Genomic DNA, 9,832 nt, shown 5'->3' on the forward strand with positions numbered 1-9,832 from the left:
CTAAACTGGCAGTCAGATACCCCCCGAGGAGTCTTGGATTGCGAGAGGGTGCAGGCCGGGCTGAGGGACCCCTTCCCTATGTACCAATTTCGTGCACTGGGCCTCTAGTATAATTATAAATGCCAGTGTTGTCAACATCCCTATATGAACTCTTTTGTTCACTTGTACAATTATTTCTGTAGGATTAATGACTAGGTGTGAAAATTCTGGTTAAAGAGTACATATATTTGTTTTCTAGGGCTGCTAAAACAAAGTGGCTGGCTTACACAAGTACAGAAACTTACTGTCTTACAGTTCTGGAGGCCAGAAATCCAAGGTCAAGCTGTTGGCAGGTTGACGACTTCTGGGGGCTCTGAGGGAGAATCTGGTCAGTTCCTCTCTCCTAGCGTCTGGTAGTTTGCTGGCAATCTTTAGCATTCCTTGGTGTCTGCTGTGTCACTCCTATGTCTTAATCTTCACATGGCTTTCTCCTGTGTTCCTATGCCCAAATTGCCCCTTTTTTTTTTTTTAATATATTTTATTGATTTTTTTACAGAGAGGAAGGGAGGGAGACAGAGAGTTAGAAACATCGATGAGAGAGAAACATCGATCAGCTGCCTCCTGCACATCTCCCACTGGGGATGTGCCCGCAACCCAGGCACATGCCCCTGACCGGAACCGAACCTGGGACCTTTCAGTCCGCAGGCCGACGCTCTATCCACTGAGCCAAACCGGTTCCGGCCCAAATTGCCCCTTTTTATAAGGACACTGGTCATAATGGATTAGGGGTCCACCCTACTCCAGTATGACCTCAGTTATAATGACTCTATTTCCAAATAAGGTGACATTCTGACATTCTAGGCATTAGGACTCCCGCATGTGAATTTGGGGGGACACAATTCAACCTACAACATATCTGTAAGACTTTTAACATATGCTGCCAAATTTTTAGAGTGCATCTTTTAGAGTTGTAAATGAGGTGGCATCTGACAGGACTCAGGATGACTAATTGGGGAAGGGATCAGAGAGGAAAGGAGAACTGGGGATTTCTAATGATTGGCTATGAGCAACTGAGTAAAATACAGGAGGATTATACTGGGAGGGGGAGTGTGGTCGGTGATGAAGTTAGGTTTTAGAGTCTGAGGCATTAAAGAACAAGCAAGTGGAAATGTCTAGTCAGGAACTATATATATTGGTCTGGAGTTTAGGAAAGACACATTTGTGAATCATCACTACTTAAGTGGAAGTTGAAAGTCATGGGGATACATAAAATCACCCACTAAAATAGCCAAGTAATACAAGATAAAAAGAGGATGAAGGACAGCATTCGAGAAACCTCAATATTAAGAGGATGTTTGGGGAGAAATGCTTCAAGGATGAGGACATAAAGTGATATCTGAAGGATGTGTGACTTCAAAGAAGATAAGAAAGCATTCCAAGCTGAGGATATGGTCTGAACAAAGGGCTAGAAACTGTGAATGCGCATGGCATAGCCTGAAAATATGATAATCTGATATGGCTGGAGATAACAGTAGGAGTGGACAGGAAGTGGTGGAAATGAAAAGAGGAAGGTGAATTAGGGCTACCTGTTGTTGGTCTAGTAGCTCTCAGATCCACACCCTGTCCTCTCCTGCTTACCTCTGTATTACAGGGCACTGAGCCCTGTACCCGCATTGCAATCAGGTTTCAGGTTCAGTCTCCAGTTGAGGTGCGGGTGGAGGCAACCGATTGATGTTTCTCTCTGACATGGATGTTTCCCTCTCTCTCTCTTCTCCCCTCTCTCTCTACTCCCTTCCTCTCTTTCTAAAATCAATAAAAACATATTTTAAAAATTAAATTAATGTTCATCCAAAGAACTGAGATATAGATGGAGAAGAAGAAAATGATTAGCTTACTGATAAAAGGTGACTGCCATTAAGGAATAGAGTGTATAAATGAGTACTGAATTAACTAAAATGTTAAGGAAAAAAATCAGTAATATTGAAACCTGTCAGGAAGAGAACACCATTAATTACCAGTATAGAACACTTCAGGAGAGGCTGTGTGACCTACAGGGAGGTCTTCTTCCCTGAGAACTGTCCCTAGGAGACAGGGACAGGCTTAGGCAAAACCTGATGCCCTTGGAAGAGTTGGATGATCCAGAGAGAGACATATGACCTAAGTTAGACAAATTAAGATTTGATCCCAGAATTTTGGGATTTGGAGCTAAGTGACACAGAGACTGGGAGTCAAAGGCATATTAATGACAGTACTCTAGGGATAAAATTTGTGAATTTATTGTTAAAGGCCTTGGTTTCTGGTTCAAGAACATTCAACTAGTACTCTATGTCAGGTACTGTGCCCTCCAATACTGCCTCTTCCTTTCCACCTTTTTTGGCTCAAGCCAGCCTCATTAAGTTTCTGTTATTTAAAACCAGAAATAATATTTCAACACAAATCACTTGAGGTAATATTTACTCAGCATGAAGGAAAAAATGTACCACTTTAATGTTATCAATGAAGTTCTAAATACTAAATGAAAATTATGAGTTTATTTCAGTATGAATAATGAGGCTCTGGAAATTCTAGGTAAGAAGTAATCATAGCTATCAATAAAAAGAAAACACAGTCCTTCTATTTGGCTTTATGAACAACACTAGAGGCCCAGAACATGGAATTTTTGCACGGGGGCGCGGGGGGTCCCTCAGCCTGGCCTGTGCCCTCTCACAATCCGGGACCCCTCGGTGGGTGTCCGATTGCTGGTTTAGGCTCGACCCCTGCAGTCAGACATCCCTCTTGCAATCCGGGACCACTAGCCCCTAACTGCTTGCCTGCCAGCCTGCCTGCCTGCCTGCCTGCCTGCCCACCTGCCCACCCCTAACCACTCGCCTGCCTGCCCACCCCTAACCGCTCACCTGCCTGCCTGCTCAGTGCGTGTCATAGCGACTGGTCGTTCAGGTCATTCCAGTCATTCAGCATTAATGGTCACTTAGGCTTTTATATATATATAGATACTATATGGTCCTTATACTTCCCATTTTGCAAGTGGAAGATTGATGGAAACTATGTCATCATCTAGCACAGGCCCATAGGATGTTGTTGAAGAACTACTGAATTAAACCCTAGACTCTGAAATACAGAATTAAAAAAATCTTTAGTTATTCAATAAATTCATTTTGATTAACAAGGATTGAGCTCAGGGGAAACTGGTTACCTTAAGGTCAGGAAGATAATTTTCAGCAAGGCTGCTTCCAGAACCCTGACTAATGCTCTATGGACATAAACACATTGCTAAAGAAATGTTTCCTGCTGATGTGATGTATAATACATAAAACAATGCTAGCCTATTCCTTACAGATAGCCTCTTGGTGATCAAAGCTTGCTTTGTCATGCTGTATTTGTTTACATTATAACAGTCTAGACATTTCATTAATATTTATGGAAGCATGGGAGATATTAATTTATCCACTTATGAGTCACCGTGGATATAAAAAAACAAATAAACGAAAATTGCCCTCATAATGTGAAATACTGCAACATAATTACAATTTGATGTTCTTGTTTAAGATTTCAAATTGAGTGTTGATTAGGCAGCAATATATTATACTAAAATTTCATCTCAGAAATAGTTCTTTAGTCTAGAATTTGTGGGTAGGGACATTTGTAATTACTTCTCCCATGACTGAGAAGATATTATCTCCTAAGCACATGACTTTGGATATAAACAAGCAGTACAGGTTTTACCGTTAACACTGTGCATGGAAGACTGCTGCCGGGCCATATATGGGGGCCTGTTTTAGTTCTGTATTACAGGAAATTTCCCCCTCTTTTCTCGATATTTCCCCATAAAATGATGGCAAAATTAAATGAATATGGATCTTTTGCCACCTGTAATTTATATTGTTTGAAATTTTCACTCTACTTACTACATAAAAAGGTAAAATCAATTTTCTATAATATTTTTATTATTTGGAGAAATGGACTTTACTATTAGAATAAGTAGTCATTTTTTCCTCTTGCCGGTAATTTTTAGATCCTATGTTTAAATTAAGCTTGCTATTTTCAGGCTTAAAATTAAGTTTCAAAGATCTAGTGTGCAACTTTGTGCCTATACTTAACAATACTGTATTGTACACTTAAACTATTTTTTAACAGATCTCATGTCGTGTTCTAATCCAATAAAAAATTAATCTTATGTCATATTCATGTTTTGTTTTCAAAATAGAAAAATTTAAATCACTTTATTCTTAATTGTAAAAATAATACAGACTTCCAATTATGGGAGAACACGGAATAGTTGCACTTCTCCCCATTCCTTGTGTTAAATATAGCTAAATACCCTTCATAGTATTATAAAACCAATATAAGATGATTCTGAAAGGGGGAGAGAAGGCAGATTGGTTAGTTACTCGGGTTTTCTTTTTGCTTCAAATTTCTCAGAGTGGGTACTGAAGATGTAGGCAGCCAGAAACATCAGCGGGTAGAGACAAGAGAAAGCAGCACCCCGCCTCCCGCCTCCCCCGCTCCCCCCCCCCCCTCGCCAAAGCCTGTTCTCTCTAGACAAAGGATCAGGAAAGGTGTAGCCTAGCAAGGGAGAAAACACTCAGTTAATAGCCACATGTGTAGAAGACTTAACATGGGAGTCCTGGGCCTGCTGTCCATACAAGTCCGGCTTGCAAGGTTGGCATCTGGGAACCTCTCCGATAAACAGTGCCCTACACTGATATATTACACCAGTGGCCCGGTGCATGGATTCGTGCACATTGAAATGAAATTAATTAGAAATATTTTAATATCGCTACTCTCCCTTTCTCTATAAGTGTCAACCAACTTCATGATCGACAATGACAGATCAAAACACACACGAGTGATTGGCACCAGTGAGAGCTTTATATGTGTTGCACATGCGTGAATCAACTTAGCCATATATATATGTACATATATATATATAATAAATTTGCTTGTTTAGACCTGCTTTCTGATGTAGCTAAACTTTTTCCAGCCCAGTGAAACATCCCAACTTCTCTTTCAGGTAATTGTCAGCAACACAGCCCTAAATATCAACACGAAGCAGATTATTATTGTAGATCACACAGGGAGAATAAAGGGTAAAATATTTAACTGCAGCAGTGTTTGACTACATTCTGCACAGTGAGAAAATCTTAAGTCATTTTCAACGTCCACCATTTCTTACTTCTTTTCAGTTGGGTCAAGTTTCTAAGCTTTCTACATTTCCATTTTCCAGCTAATGAAAACAGGATTCCACCAAGTCTCCCATCTACCTATTCCAGGACTTCTGTGAGGATCAAATGAGACGAGGCACAGGAAAATGCTTCACCGACATTTGATTAAAGTGTAAAATGTTTGCACCTGGCTATAAAGCAAATCGTGTTCCTGGGGTGAAGAAACTCCAAGGAGGCTAGTCGCTAGGGGGAGGAAGCTAGGCGTTGCTACATGATGTCATTACCCGGCACCCACAGCGACCATTTCTGGGCTGGGCTGTGGGCCCCATTTTGTGCCATGGGGTCTCGGCAGCATGGCTGCGATTTGGTGGGTTGTCGCTCTGGGGTGGTGGTGGGACCTGTGTCCACTTGGGGGAAGACAAGTGTTGCTTTGTGGGCGCCAGGTCCTTGGTGCCATTTCTCTGTAAATGGCCAATGCGCGTCACAGCAGCTCCTGCGTTGAGGGTCTGCCCCCTGGTGGTCAGTGTGCATCATAGCGACCGGTCAGATGGTCAGACACTTAGCATATTAGCCTTTAATTTATAGATTTTCCTAAATGATGAGTGTTTTAGTGTGCCTACACTGTTCATGCAAAGGACATGGTTTATGCTGCATACCTGTTTTCCTTCTGGGAGTCTGGAACTGGTGGTAGGCAGTGGGTACCTATCTGACTAGCCTTCCACAAAACAGCAACAAAACCCTTGGGCAGTAAGTCTCCAATGAGCTTCCCTGGAAGATGACACTTCATACCTGTCGTCACAATTCACTGATGGAAAAATTAAGTGTATCCTGGGTGATTCCCCTGGAGAGAACTCTTAGAATCATGTGCCTGGTTTCCTCTGGACTTAACGCCATGAAGCTTTTCCATTTGGAGATTTTGCTTTGTAACCTTTTGCTGTAAATCTCATTTGTGAATACAACTATATTCTGAGTCCTTTGAGTCCTCCTAGTAAACCTTTGAACATGGGAGTGTTAAGACCAACACATTGCCATATACAGAAGTCATAGTCCCATCCTGACCTATGTCAGCCCAGTGGGAAGCCAGAACTTCACCATCTCCCAGTGGTAATGAGCTGCCTTTGCCACTTTCCATAATTCATTTGGAGGCCAAGTGGGGAGCAGTGAAAAGGCACCCCTCTACCTCCCAACCAAGGTGGTATCAGTGGAGGCCTGGTGAACCTGACCTCCTGCCCCTGCACAGTACTGGTGTCCTTTCCTGCCCACGTGGGGTGTCAAAGGAGGCTTAATGGGAAGCCTGGACTTCTATCCCAACCAGGTAATTACAAGGTGACACCTCCCTTCCCTAACCAATAGTGTCAGAGAAGGTCTGCTGAAACAGATTTATTTTTATTTGCTTTTATTTTTTAAAATTATTTTTAAAAATCTTTATTATTAAAACTATTACATATGTCCCCTTTTTGCCCCCATTGACCCTCTCCAGCCCGCCCCAGGCCTCCACCACCCTACTGTGTCCACGAGTTATGCATATATGCATACAAGGTCTTTGGTTGATTACTTCCCACCCACTCACCCTCCCTCTGAGATTCTGCACTCTTGAAACAGAAGATTTAAATAAGATTTGAGCCTTATAATGTAATAATGCCCCAAATAGTCAGGATATAATAGAAAAGTACTCACCGTATGACAACTAGGAAAATCTCAATTAAAATGCGGAAAGTCAACTAACGGATGCCAACACAAGGATAAGATGTGGAATTATCTGACAAGGATTTTCTGTAAGCCAGCGATTTTCAACTTTTTTCATCTTATGACACACCACACATACACTAATTACTAAAATTCTGTGGTACACCAATAAGTGTGTTTTTTGCAGATCTGACACGCAAAAAAAGGTATAGTTTTGATTCATTCACACGGGATGGCAATTGTGTTGGCTATTGGCATTTTAAAAATGTTTTTATTGATTTGAGAGAGGAAGGGAGAGGAATTGAGAGATAAACTTCAATGAGAAAGAAACATTGATCGGCTGCCTCCTACATGTTCCCTACTGGGAATTAAGCCTACAACCCTGGCATGTGCCCTAACTGGGAATCAAACCTTCTGGTTCCTGGATCAATTCTCAACCACTGAGCAACACTGGCTGGGCATGTTGTCATTTTTTAAATTTGACAATCTAAGGGAAAAGAGATCGGTGCCCCTGACTGAATAGTGAAGTACTGAATGTTTTAAAAATTCTTGCGGCACACCAGTGTGTATGGCACACTGGTTGAGAATCACTGATGTAAGCTTTGTAAGAAAAAAGACCATGTCTGGTATATTCACCATTATAGTCTCAGAGCCTAGAATGATGTTGGCTGAAGCAGGTACTTAATAGCTGCTGAATGGATGAATGGAATGTCAGGTAATGAGAGCATGTCACAATACATGTTATACATATAGTATGTACATATCAGTAAATGATTATAATTTGTATGTGGCTGGATGCACAGAAAAATTTTGAAATACACACCAAAATGCTCATAGCACTATAGGATGCACTCAGTATTTGTGAAATGAATGAATGAAATCAGTGAGAAACTGTCAGTAAACAAATTTTCTGAAATAGGTATAGACTGTATCAAGTTTAGACATTTGTTTGAAATACACAATGCAAAAGGGAAGTATAACAAGATACCATATCTATCATTGATGAGAATGAACCAGTAGAAGGAAAAGAGGTTAAAAATACAAAAAGAGAGAGGGATGCTGGATTTATAGAAAGCTTCCTGAAAAGGAGCCAGAGCACGAAAATGCAGGTTGACTTCAGGTAGAAGGAAACTGCCCCCTGCAACAGAAGCAAAAGAAGTGAGGACAAGTGCAGATACAACTGTAGATTTAGAGGTCTGAAGTTGAGGTAAGTCCTCTTTGAGACCTACTTTCTTAGCAAAAACATAAGATAATATTATCTGCCAAGAGCAAGGTTGTAAATTGGAAGATCTGAAATTTGAAGAGTTGAGGTTTTTAAAGTAGTCAGTTTGGAAAGGAAGTTGAATAGAAAAGGTAGTAAACTTGCCAGGTGGAATAAAGGGCCTGTACAATCTGTCCTGTGAGACAGATTCTGTCCATTTTCAGCTCACTGATTGCCATCAGGGAAAAGGCAAGGTAATAGATATTAGAACAGAGGAACAAAGTGCTCCAGTGAAGTTAAAAAAAAAAAAAAAGGATTGTTTTTCAGCTGAAGAAGAGGAAGACAATGGTTTGAGAAAACGAAAGAAACAGGTCAGGGAAGATGGAGATAAAAGCAGGGTGGTGTGGATTTCTGGCTGGGGTACAGGAATGTCCTTTTGTCTTACAGTCCAAACATGGTCACAGTGAGAGTAGTTTATCACCTGCTTTTTAAAAAAAGTATTTTTGTTGATTTCAGAGAGGAAGGGAGAGGGAGAGATAGAAACATCAATGATAAGAATCATTGATTGGCTGCCTCCTGTACGCCAATCCCTATTAGGGATTGATCCCACAACTTAGGCATGTGCCGTTGACCAGAATCAAACCCAGGACCCTTCAGTCCCCAGGCCAACGCTCTAACCGCTGAGCCAAACCAGCCAGGGCTATCATCTGATTTTGTGACATCGGTTCCATATTTCTTTTAGTCTCTTAGACCTGACAATCTATCAAAACCCTATGAAGGAATTCCCAGGCATCTTTAGTTGCTTCAGAGAAGTATGAAGGTACAAGGATATCATCCTCCATGCATTAGAAGGAGGCTTTAATGAGCAACAGGAGGCAGAAGCTTAATTTTTCTCCTTTTATTGGTCGTTGAGTTACTGTAAGCCCTTTCTTAGTCACCTTTGTGTTCTTCCCTAGTTACCAAGAGTTCAGTTCCTATATTCAAGAGACATCTTGCAATCTACTCCAAGTGTTTTGTTAACATTACTTTTGAATTCATGAATGTTCAGCTAAATAGAAGTGGACTTGGGAGGAACTGAGATCTGGGCAAAAGATAACTTAAAAATCATCTGTTAAACGGACCATTTGTCCAAAATACTCAGTTACCATTATTCTCCGAGAAATACTACTTACTGTTCAACACTTGATAATTATTAAATTATCTACACTCTAGTAATACCAAACTTATCAGACCTTTTGGACAATGGCTATTCCATTATTGAAAAGAATCTCTTTATGAATCGTGTTCCTTAGAATTAGTGAAACGTCAAAGTTTTAGTTGAACTTGATGATTAACAAAAACAAACCTCTTTAATCAGAACAGCAAAAAACATAAAGTGGCTAAGCAGCTGGTTAGCACGTGAACAAGGCAAGGAACAGATTGGGTTGAAAGAAAATTATAATTCATTCTAGGGTCCAGTCCCTTGTCTTTTGTTCATTTCTTTGGCTGGATTGCTAATGCATGATTTTTGTACAAATTCTTTTAATTTGGGGCTTTCCTTTCTTTTTTTTTTTTTTTTTTGGAAAGACGGCATATTATTTTCTGAGAATATGCTTTGTTTTTTAAAAGGAGCAGATATTCATGCATTATTAGTGCAATAAAAATTACCAAAAGAGAGCGGGAAAGAGAATATAAAACAGTGTATATCTTAACTAAACCATTGTTAAGAAACAAAACTTGTCTCTTTGCTTCCCTTCCATAACATCGCTGTCAAGTAGAAGGCAAAATATAGGTAATTCTAGGACTGGTGCATATTTGGAGGCCA

This window comes from Myotis nattereri (genome assembly GCF_964212035.1).
Source record: "Myotis nattereri genome assembly, chromosome: 5".
Classification (NCBI taxonomy): Eukaryota; Metazoa; Chordata; class Mammalia; order Chiroptera; family Vespertilionidae; genus Myotis; species Myotis nattereri.